Here is a 12,225-nt window from a genome sequence, read left to right on the forward strand (position 1 = left end):
ATTGTTCTTTTTCTCACTACACCACCCCAGTTTGGATCAAGCCATATGCAAATCAGTCTTAACCCTGTTCCTCATGGGAACTGTCCAGCCTGACCTGCCAAACAAGTCCTCCCTGGATCGGAAGCAAGCATCCTGGGACCGGGCACCGGTATCACCCCTCATCAGCCAGGCTAGATTGAATCCAGTGAGTAAGGGACCAACGTCTGGGCATACCCATCCCACTTAGAGTGAAAAGTGCTAAGCAAACAAATGAAGGACGGAATGCTAAATAAATCGTAAATTCATCCCCAGTCAAGAGGAACAGCATCAAGACTGATTAGCATATGGCTGTGTTTAAATAGGGGTGGTATGGTGAGCGCAAGAACGATGGATTTAACCCAAATCTCTTAACTGGTGGGTGAACGTATGATTCATTCAGCATTCCGTCCATCATTTGTTTTGTGTAAATGTGTTTGTATTTATATAGCACCTTCTACCCAGAGGTCTCGTAGCGCTGTATTTATACCGCTGTGGAACCCTTCCTGGCTTTCCTGTGAGATGTCCACTCCTGGGCACCCCCAAGGTAAAGCCAGGCATCCAAGCGCTGCTGAGGCAATTGTGGAGAATAAGCAAGCTATTGCCCAGAGTCACAGAGTGGGGCCCATGATTAGACTAGGCACGAGGCAAGAATTATCAGGTCCGGGGAGATTGAGTAAAAGAGCCGCCGAGGCGGGAATTGAACCCTGGTCCCGGGCGAGACCTCTGCATCAGGGTTTGCCGCTCTAACCATTGAGCCACACTTCTCCACATAGATGGCTCATTCAAGTTAACACTTTACTCATTTAACCAAATATATACTATGCACTCTTACACAAGTGATAATACTATGCCTTTAATCTATGTTTTACAACCAGACACGCAAGCAGCCACTTATAACAAAGTATCAATTTCAATAAAATAAAAAACTAAACACATAAGCCCTGAGAAAATGATTTTGAAGTGACCATGGTTTTACAAATTTAAATATGCACCCAAACACCCAAATAAAAGGATCTTTTTTCATATTTCTCAGGCTATTTGGAAAAAAATACAAAACCATCCCTTGTAACTCTGCACATACCTGGTAGCAAACTACAATTTAAAATTTAAAATTGAACTGTTATAGCATTTGTCCCTCCTGCTCAAGTATACAATCACTACTCAGCCATAATCCAATCTCAGGTCTTTCTACAACATGAAGAACGATTGGCGCCACTTCAATATTATTTTGAGGAAACATGGTTTGGACATCTAAAGAGGTTAGCCTTTAGAAGAGATACACAATTTCACATTGATAGGTGGAACTTCTACCAGACCTGCTTAGACAGAGGAGCAAGAACATAAGAACTAACAATGTTGTTGTGGTTTGGCTTAAGTAGTTCAATAGCTCGATAGGAAATGCCCACCTAACTCCTGACATTTTTGGGGGACATTTTAAAATGGTAGCAACGTTCCCAAGAAGTGAAAGAATGGCATTCTTTTGCAAATATTCTTTGGTCACAAATATATAAAAAAAAAAACTTTATCTGTTGCAATTGGGTTCTACCCATTCAGTGTGCCTGGACTTTTTTGCTTTTTGGATCACCAGGTTTTGGACTCTTTAGTGTTAGTGAGTCTTACTACAGGTGTCTCACCCTTGGTAATCATAAGGCAAATGGACAGTGCGTTTTCTACCAGTGTCCGCCTTTAAGTAAAGGCAGAAGTGATGCAGCAAGGGTAAGGGGCACTTAGCTGGTTACACGTGAACACTTGTGCACACACTTGTGCACAAGTTTATTGGCTGTGCATGGGAGACTATTGCTGTGTAGCCCGGTAACTGCACACATGTAACCTAGCGCTGGGGAACTCTGCAGGATTAAATATTGACCTGGGGTAAGCCTAATAATGTTAATAGAGAAATAAGGAAAGTCAGTGTGATTCACTGGTTTGTCTGTAGTAACACTTTATTATACACGTAGAGAGAACACTGCCTTAGAGTGCAATTTCCTTCTCTTTGGCCTACAGAGAACAGTTGCATATCGAATCAGGGTGTAACCTGTGCAGGCAAATTAATTCTGTAAGTTACACAATGATATCTGTACAAAATATGGGTCATTCAGATTTGTAATATTTCTCTGGCTCAGTTCAAGATCCGAGCCCAAACCTTCTGTCACCCTGCTGTGCCAGGTTAATTAAATTTTTCTCCAGCAGCAGGTACAAAGGCCTCCTCGCACTAAAGGAGTAATTAACAGTGCTTCCCTCAGCTCCTACTCAGTGTAGTGTCTTCTGAGTTAGAAATGATGGAACCCGTTTGGATCCTGATGGACTCGGTAGAACTTTGACATAAGTTTTAGAGCGGAATGCAATGAAGGCTAGTTCTTAATGTTGAGATTGCAGTTACACACAGATGAAGAAAGGCATGCGATACTAAGCTCCGTATGTGGCAAAATCATTGGCAGGTACCAAGGCTGGGGAGGACACTACAACTGGCAACGAGTTACGGCATAAGTAACTCGAAGATCAACAGTGCGCTCCCAGAGAGTTTGCCCTAGTCAGCGCAAACTCTTAAAGTGTGCCACTTGTGTTGCAGTCAAAGTACGAAACCAAAGATTAACACATATGTCAAAGCGCAACTCCAACCTCTGTAAAGAAGTTGAAAACAACTAAAGCCATTCACAGAAATCTGCATATCGGTGACCGAGAACCTGCTGGTCAGACGTGCATAAAAGTACCGCGCTGCTACGCAATATACAGTCATACGCAATCCGGAGCGTTAATGCTAAATGCAGATATAAATAGATTTTCAAAGAACAGTTTTTGATAATCACAAATTGCAAGATAACATTACAATTGAAAGGGGTGAAGACAAAGAGTGAGCAAAGAGGCACCAAAGAATCAAACAGTTATAACTCACCAAACATGAGTAAAGTGTGCTGGTACTGTAGTGTAGTTCCTATATCCCTGGTAGGCTCTGCGCACTGGAATAATATACACTATACAGGACTGAGGTCGGTATGTCTCTATCGAGTACATTAAAATTAATTACCTGTGTGTGCCAGCAAACTCAGATTTCACTAGAAACTTCTTGAATGAACAAGAAGGGATTCGTTTCTGACAACCGCATAAACATGACAACTTTGTTTCCCTTAGATTCGGAACAATATCTTCAGAGTTGCAGAAAAAATAGATAACCGTTTCACTCAGTCAATCGTGCATGCATGCTTCGTTTCTACAGTTGTACTGAAATAGAGAGACGGGCGTTTTAATAAAAAGGGTTTATTGAACAGTCTTATTTCTCACGCAAGAGATATGAACTGCTACAATCGTAATACAGAATGCGAAGTATAAAATGTACAGCGTTAGCAGTAAGATAAAATAATACTGTAATAGCATGTCTTGTAGCTATGACACATATTCATTTAAATACATACATAAACAACACAGGCTAAAAAACTCATCTGGTGCTTCTAAAATAATCCTATCTCAATGTACCTAACCTAAGTGCAGTGCGAGGGAAGAAGTAGATGCTGTCTTAGTCTGGTTTAATTATGCCAAGAGTTGCCAAACGTTTCTCTAGGTTCTAATCAACTCCATACCTTATAACGAGAGAGGTTGGTATTTCTTTCCCGGGACTCAATCTCTAACACCCTGCAAGGGGAGTCAGACACACTGGAGCTGGATCCTCATGCGAGGAAGATGACAGCATCTGGTCAGTGCGTCAATTGGGGACTTGACTTCCTTCGGGACTTGCTGTGGCAAGACTCGTCGTGCAAGTGGGTAGCCGAACCGAACCGTGCCTTGCCATAGCAAGTGAAGGCATATTTATACCTTGAAGGTGTTTAGAAATGCCAGTATTGATGTAAAAGTCGGGCATAAGAACGTCATGAATGAACCCCTAAGGAATAGATGCTCATGCATAATAAATGAGTTCTTGGAGAAATCAATATCCAGGCAAGGGAAAGTCCTAAAGGCTAAAGAGTCTGGTTTTCCAAGAACTCGTTGTGACGAAGAGAATCGGATGTAGTTGACCATGCCCGTATTTGGTTAGCATGAGCAATGCCTAAATAAGGACTGGATTTCTATGCCTGAAAAAGGGCAATGTGAATTATACCTATATAAGGGCATGAATCTGGAAATCTAGATACAGTATCTAAATCGACACACCACAGTACGACCTCAGTGGCAGGCGCTGCAACCCAGGCAAAGCCCAGGAGTTGTGCTTATGACTTTGGTGAGTATTGTCAAGCCGACTGAAGGGACATGAAGGCAGTCAGAACAGGAACATAGCAGTGGGTGACAATCAGAACGGTCGTAGATATTTTGGAAAAACTGCTTTTCCAATCCAGGCAAAAACAGAGGACGTCTTTCCAAAAGTCATCAAGAATGATCTAAAGTCCAGCAAATCTCAAGGCCTTAGAGATGGTTCAAACAAACCGGTTCAAGCTGAACAACCAAGGCAGCTAGAGAGAGATTGCCCTTCAATGTCAGCCACTTCCATTAAAGACTACAATGCTGCCTCTTTCTTGAACCCACCACGACGTTCAATTCCCCTCAAAAAGCTAAATATTGGCGATAGATGGACTGCTTGGCTAGAGACATTTGAAGATTTAATTGATGTGCTTGAAGAGACTGATAACAAAAAGATTATCAAGTACCTCAAAAATGTTGCTGGTAATGCTTTAAACTGATGAAGAAGTCACATATCGTCAGATTAAAGAAGTGTTCAATCTCAAGTTTAAGCAAATGCCAAATGTTGAGTACGAATGAAACATCTTCAACTAAGAATGACAGAAAGTTGGTGAAACCATTGATGACTTTGTGGATAGACTTCAACACCCTCATCAGACACTGCAATTGATGAACGAATGTAATGATGAAGAAGCTTTGTGTCTAAAGTTATTGACAGATGCTTGTCATATTCATTCAGAAGACGAATGCTGAGAGAAACTCTTACTCTGGAGCTCTGCCAGAGCTGAAGAGCATGCTGATAGACAAGCTGCTCGGAAATGCCCAGAATGAATCTGTCATGAGTGTGAAAAGTAAGCCAAAGTAAAAGATTGAAGGACAAAAAAGGGTGTCTACACGTAAAAAGAAGTTGTGTATTAGATGTGGATTTTAGTTTCCACACAAAGGTGAATATCCCATTCTTGGACATATATGTAAAGGCTGTGGGAAGGAGAACCATTTAGTGATGGTTTGCAAAGCGAAGGAAAAAGTAAGTGCCTCAAAGTGTGAAGACAAGATGGCCATCAGTACGTTCTAGAAGCAACGTTCAACAAACACCAAGGCCAAGCGGCGACATCAGATAAGACAAATGGCACTGAATGAAGTAGATTGACAACTAAATCATCTTCAAACAGCTCTTCTGCATCAGTATCGAGTCAAAGTGAAGAAAATGATAGTGCCTTGTCAATATTGGCCTCCAAAAAGCATGCACATGCTGTTTTGGCCACTTGTGAAGAGAAATGTCAGTCAAATAAAGACTGACATGCCAAAGAACCAAAGTCATTCAAATATTGTCAGAAGAAGATCCGATAGACTGGCCTCTTATCTAAGAGGTATGCATAGAGACTCCAGGGACAAAGGGTTCCTACCAGTAGACCAGAGGACGCCACCATCATTACCATTCATAAGGAGGGTAAAGCTAGAACTGACTGTGGGTCGTATAGACCAATCTCTCTCCTAAATGGGGAGCTCAAGATATTAGCTAAACTATTGGCCAACTGTCTGATTACAGTTATCGAGACTTTAGTCCATCCAGATCCATTGGGCTTCATTCTGCATCGTAATACGGCGCTTAGCCTGCGAAGGGTACATGGGTGCTGGGCAGAGCGGCTACCATCCTTGAACCAGCTGTGATAGTCTCCCTAGATGCCACCATGGCTTTTGATACCATTGAATGGCCATATCTCTGGGCGGTACTAGAGAAGTTTGGGTTTGGCTTGAATTTCATTCAATGGGTACAGCTCCTTTATGCTAAACCGCTCACCCAAGTAGTGGTCAACAACAAGAAATCCGCCACCTTTGAACTGGGCCAAGGGACCCGGAAGGGATGTCCATTGTCACCACTCCTGTTTGCCCTATCCTTGGATCCACTGCTGGCATGGATACGCAGAGATCCGATGATCCGGGGTATGCGCTGGTCCCCAGACTGGGAGGACCGCATCACGCTCTACGCAGATGATATCCTGCGTTATTTGACTCCTCAGAGAAGGTCCTTGACTGTGGTTTTTGATATACTTGCCATTTTTGGTAGGTTGTCCGGGTACTCTATCAACTGGAGTCAATCCTTGTGGTTTGTTTTGGCCGGGGAACCGCCCGTCCCACCGAGGGGATGCCCAATACAATTATGTACAGATGGCTTTAAATATCTGGGGATCTTTCTCTCGCTAAATTTGTCACTTCGCTACTCCTAGAACTTACCCTCCCCCCCTGACTAGGCTGCGTAAGGACATTAGCAACTGGAAATCGCTCCCACTCTCCCTGCTTGGAAAGGCGGCCCTTTTTAATATGATGTCACTGCCTCGGTTCTTATATGCCCTGCAGAACTCCCTAGACCTGGTTCCTGCATCCTACTTTAGGGAGGTGGAAGGTCTCCAGCGGGACTTGCTGTAGAGTGGTTAACCATATGTCGCCCTCAAAAAGTGTACTTTAAATTGGTACAACGAGGGGATCAGCCTCACCGACATTAGGAAGTATTACTGGGCGGCCATAAACCATGGCACTTACACCTGCCCTGGGAACCCAGTGTATAACATGGATAGGTGGCTCCTCCCGGGTGGGAATTATAATAGAGCCCTCTGTTCCAGGCCGCGCCGTTTTGCCCTCACGGGTCAGAACGCAGTTCAAGTCTGGCACACTGCCACTAAATGTCTCAGTTGGAGTCGCAGACTTACTCTTACAACACCACTTTGGGACACTGAGCAACTGGGTGACCTGTGGAAAAGCAAAGGGTTCGACAAATGGGACCTTATAGGATTCTCGCAAATAAGCAATCTGTGGGATAAAACTGATCTTAAGCCATTTGCTACCTTACAGCAGCAATTCGAATTAACAAACTCAGAATTTTTCCGCTACGCACAGGTCAGGCACGCTTTACACTCCAACCTACAGCGTGGTAGCATCCTTTCTCAGTCCTCTCTTCACTAGAGGACAGAGATTTAGATGATCTCATTCCTGACAATACCATATCCTTAATATATAAGAAACTAATAAACAACATGTCTGACCCCCTCCAATCGCTTCGGGAGAAGTGGTCCAGTGATGGAATAGAGATGGACGACGAGGAATGGCAGGAGGCTGTGTCCTTGCCTAGAGTCGTGGCAATACCTGCACGCCTCCGCTTGTCCAGCTCAAAATTCTCCATAGGGTGTATGTGACTGGTCCCCAATTGTTACGGATGGGGAGAATGGATGAGGAGAACTGTATATGTGGCCAAACAGGGACCTTTATGCACATCATTTGGGACTGTGATAGTATTCAATCTTACTGGCGTAGAGTGCATGATGTTCTTAACACTGTCCTGTTCACGCAATTCAGCCTGAACGCCCGTAGATGACTCCTGAATATTTGGAACCTAATGATTTGAATGATTGCTTGCTACAATGGGCCACTCTAGGGCTTATGCTTGCAAAGAGAAACATTGCTCAGAGGTGGGGAGCGTCTCAGCCTCCAGAGGTAGGTGACTGGGAGAAGGACTTAGACTGGTCAATGTTCAGTGGAAAAAACTGTATATGTAGCCCGAGGTTGCCCCAAGAAGTGGGCTTGTGTGTGGGGCATGTGGAATTCATATTGTGGAGATATATGCCAGCCGCCTTTCTCCCTCACGAGAGAGGACCCCCCCTTGCCTTAGATCTTCTGACTTAATTTTTCTGTATTGATTGATGTAACTTATTGTCAACCTGTGATTTCCTGACTACTCCTCTGTAAATGTGATTGAAATGCTGGGACCATTTAATAAAAAGTTTTACAAAAAAAATATATATTGTCAGAAGATTACACAGAAGGTGAATGCTTGCTCCATACCTTTCAATATCGACACTGGTGCATCACTAAACATTATGCCTGAGAATAAATATAATTAATTATTTCCTTTGCAGCAACTTACGCTATTGAAAATCAAGTGTATACATGGGCTGCATCAATGCTCTGAAAAACTCAAGGTTCTTTTGTAGCAACACAAAAACACAAGAAAACAAAGGTGCAAGTACCCGTCCTTGTGCTTCAAGGCACTGCGTTAAGTGCCTACCTATTCAGTTTCAGCACAGCCACTTATATGGGACTGATTTCCATAAATTACAACATGAATGCTCACCACAAAATAGAAAGTCAATTCCCTTTGTTATTTCATGGTTTGGGAAAGTTTAAGACTATGAAAGTAAAGTTACATCTCAATGAGGATGTCTGTCCTGTTGCTCAAAGACACAAACAAATTGCTTTTCATGTGTAAGAAACTGTTGAAAAAAAGAACTTGAATCATTACATTAGCATGATATTATTGAGCATTCTGCTGGTCCAACACCATGGGTTTCTCCAATAGTAGTTGTGCCTAAAAAGGACAGTGAAGGAGCTGTATGTATATGCGTTGACATGTTGGTCTGTTTTGACAGAAAAAAATAATAATTTGGTGTGTCACCTGCTGTAGAATTGTTTCAAGACGTCCTTTGACGTATTATACAGCTGGTCATGAATACGTTTAATTACAGCAATGACATATTGGTTTTTGGAGCTACACAAAAAAAGCACGACAAAGCTCTTATACAAGTATATCGTATATTTGCTTAAGCAGGTTTGACTTTGAATGCAGACAAGTGTGAGTTCCATAAGACAAAGCTGAAGTTATTTGGCCATATCTTTTCTGGTGGGGGTATGACACCAGATCCTGCTAAAGTACAAGTGCTGTCAAATGCTGCCCCCCCCCGGATGTTTTTATGGTGCATTCATTTCTTAGCATGGCCAGTTACTCTTCCAGATACATACAAGATTTTGCCACTGTGACTGCTCCATTGAAGACTTGAAGAAAAAGAACGTTTCATTTTATTGGTCACATGAATGTGAGAAAAGGTTTAAGAAAATCAAACAAGCCACTGACAATGTTACCGAACTTGCATACTTCAATCCGTAGCGTCATACAGAAGTTGTTATTGATGCTAACCCAGTCAGGCTAGGTGCTTTCCTTGCACAGCATAGTGGAAATCCAAACGCTCAAAGGCTTACTGTGGCATATGCAAGTAGAAGTTTTTCCTAAACAGAACGTGTTTACAACCTGAAAAAGAAAGCTTAGCCATGGCATGGGAGTGTAAACAGTTCCATGTATTCCTGTATGGAAAACCTTTTATAATAGTAAATGATCATCAAGCGTTACAGACTATATTTGGCAGTCCAAAGCCAAAAATGCCTCCTTGCATTGAACAATGGGGACTGTGGTTACAAGAGTACAATTATACCATTGTGCATCATCCAAGGAAGGATCAGGACCCTGCTGAATACATTTCCAGAGGGCCTATACAAGGTCATGGTACTCCAATCAAGAAGGCTGAGACCAATAATAATTTCACTGTAAAATTAAACATGCTAGCGGCTATTTCCTTAGCCCACATTATCACGGTCACGAGCTATGATAGTGACATGTTAATGGTGAAGGATATAATTACACACCAGTCATGGAAACAACACCCTCGACCGCTCACCAGTGATAGTGAATATCAAAAATACGAAAATGTCAAGGGTGAAATGTCCGTAACTCAGGAAGGAGTTATACTACTCTGGTCAAGAATTCTGAATCCTTAGAATCTGCAACTGAAAATAATTGAAGTGGCCCATGAAGGACATTGCGGAATCATTGCCATAATCTCCCAAGTCTAATTTCCTTATCTTGATGACAGGATTGAAAAGAAATTAAATACCTGTCATCTATGCAACAGCCTTTCTAAAAAAAAACTACTCACCACACCTTGAACAAGTCAGAACTCCCAAAGCATGCATGGGTGAGATTAGTCATTGACTTTTTCAGTCCACTCGACAAAGTACATCATCTGCTGGTGGTTATGGATGAATACTCACGATTTCCATTAATTGAAGATCTTTAATCTACCACTCAAAAACAAATCTTTGAAAGACTTGATTGCATCTTTGTGACATGGGGTGTTCCAGCCATAGTGAATTCTGACAATGGGCAAACTTTCAATAGTCTACAGTTCAAAGATTTTTTTGAGGATTTGAATTTAAGACATCAAAAGAGCACACCTCTGTAGCCGCAGGTAAACAGACGTATTGAGCGTTTTATGAGTATGCTAGAAAAAGCAGCGCAGCATGTTACTCTTGAGAAGCTCAGTTTAAGAATTGTGTTGAATTCTACCATGATACCTTATCGTTCAACACCTCACTCGATCACAGGTAAAAGTCCTGAGATATTGATGTTCGGGAGAGCAATGAACACCAAGTTACTTCAGAGAAAGAAAGATGTGAAAGCAACTCCTGAGAAGGAGTTGGTTAACAAACAAGAGGTGAAATTGTATGCTGACAAAAGACGACATGCGAAAAACATCGTACTTAAGAAAGGAGATCCAGTGCTCGCACAACAAAAGCAGAGATGCTCCATTTGATGCAGAAACTTTTCAAGTGGTATCAACTAAGGGATGCATGGAGACTGCCAGCACCCTGGGATGTCTATTACCAGATATTTGTCTCATTTTAGTCACTTTATTAATGGTTCACCAGATCAAACTGTTATAGGAGAGACTGGGTCTGAAACATCAGTGACTGCTGTTGCCTCTACACCGTTGACAAAGATCCTGGGAATTGGTGATAAAAGTTCCCAGTTTCCAAATACAAGATCAGGTCAAACAATTAAAGTGCCAAAAATATTGATTGAAGAGATTTAATTGCATAAATATATATATATATATATATATATATATATATATATATATATATATATATATATATATATATATATATATATATATATATATATATATATATATATATATATATATATATATATATATATATTCACTGAAAAAACCATAGGTTTTACACACGTTATAGTTAGGAAATAGCATTTGAAAAACCTATGAAATTCACTGAAAAAACCCTAGGTTTTACACACGTTATAGTTAGGAAGTAGCATTTAAAAAACCTATGAAATTCACTGAAAAAACCATAGGTTTGACACCAGTTATAGTTAGCTGGAAATTTTACTGACATAAAACCAATGAAATTCCACGTTATAGTTAGTTGGACTCACTATAACTTGCGCGTGTAATACACTGCTGATGACATTACATATTACATCACTCATGACATGGTCAGTGACATCACTAATGACACCATCCAGTGAATGTGTGTCTTTCTAAAAAATAGATATGTGTTATATATGTATATGTAAAGGTCGAGGGAAGAATAAATATTTAAATTATTGTCTTAATGAATGTTTTAAAAAAAAGAAATGATTGGATAACTGGCTTATTAAGTGTATCTTAGTGAATACATATATTAGCGAGTAATGTTTAAATATTTAAATATATGTATCAGTGTTTCACTTTGTGAATAAGTGGCTGCATGGGTTGATGAGTACCTACATGTGTGTGTATATGGGTTATTAGATTTTTTTTAGTATTAGTATGAGTGTCTCTATGGTTTGGTGGGGGTGTTACTTATCATATAGATCCATCAATGACTGACTCACTGTTTCTATGTTTTTTGAAGACAGCATATGTGCAGGACTGTATGGGTGGATGAGTGTGTATATGTGTGTGTTAGTGAGTGAATGCCTGCCTCACTAGTGTCTTTATCAGTAACGAGATATGTTTTAATTTAGTATATGTGAGTATTGATATATATAAGTCAGTATATGTGAGACTAAGAGATAGAAAGAGTTCCTGTTTAAATAAGTATGTGTTTCTATAAGTGATTGTTTAAGAGAGTAAGTATGTATAAGTTTCCTTAGAAGTAACGTGGTAGTGTGTGTATAGTTGTATATGCAAATAAATGGATGTTCAATAGTTTATTTGCATGTGTGAGTATGTGTGTGAGTAACTTTTGGATGACTGTCGGTGTGTAACAGGATGTATAGATGTATCACTACATATGATGAGTGAGTATATGTATGAGTGACTATATAGAACTGTTGGTGAATGAGAGAATGTGTATATAGATGGTGGAATTACTGAATTGGTTGTTGTAACTGGTATGGGTATCTCCATTTTTTTGAAAATGTTAATTTCT

The sequence above is a fragment of the Lissotriton vulgaris genome, chromosome 4_1 (genome assembly GCF_964263255.1).
Source record: "Lissotriton vulgaris chromosome 4_1, aLisVul1.2, whole genome shotgun sequence".
Classification (NCBI taxonomy): Eukaryota; Metazoa; Chordata; class Amphibia; order Caudata; family Salamandridae; genus Lissotriton; species Lissotriton vulgaris.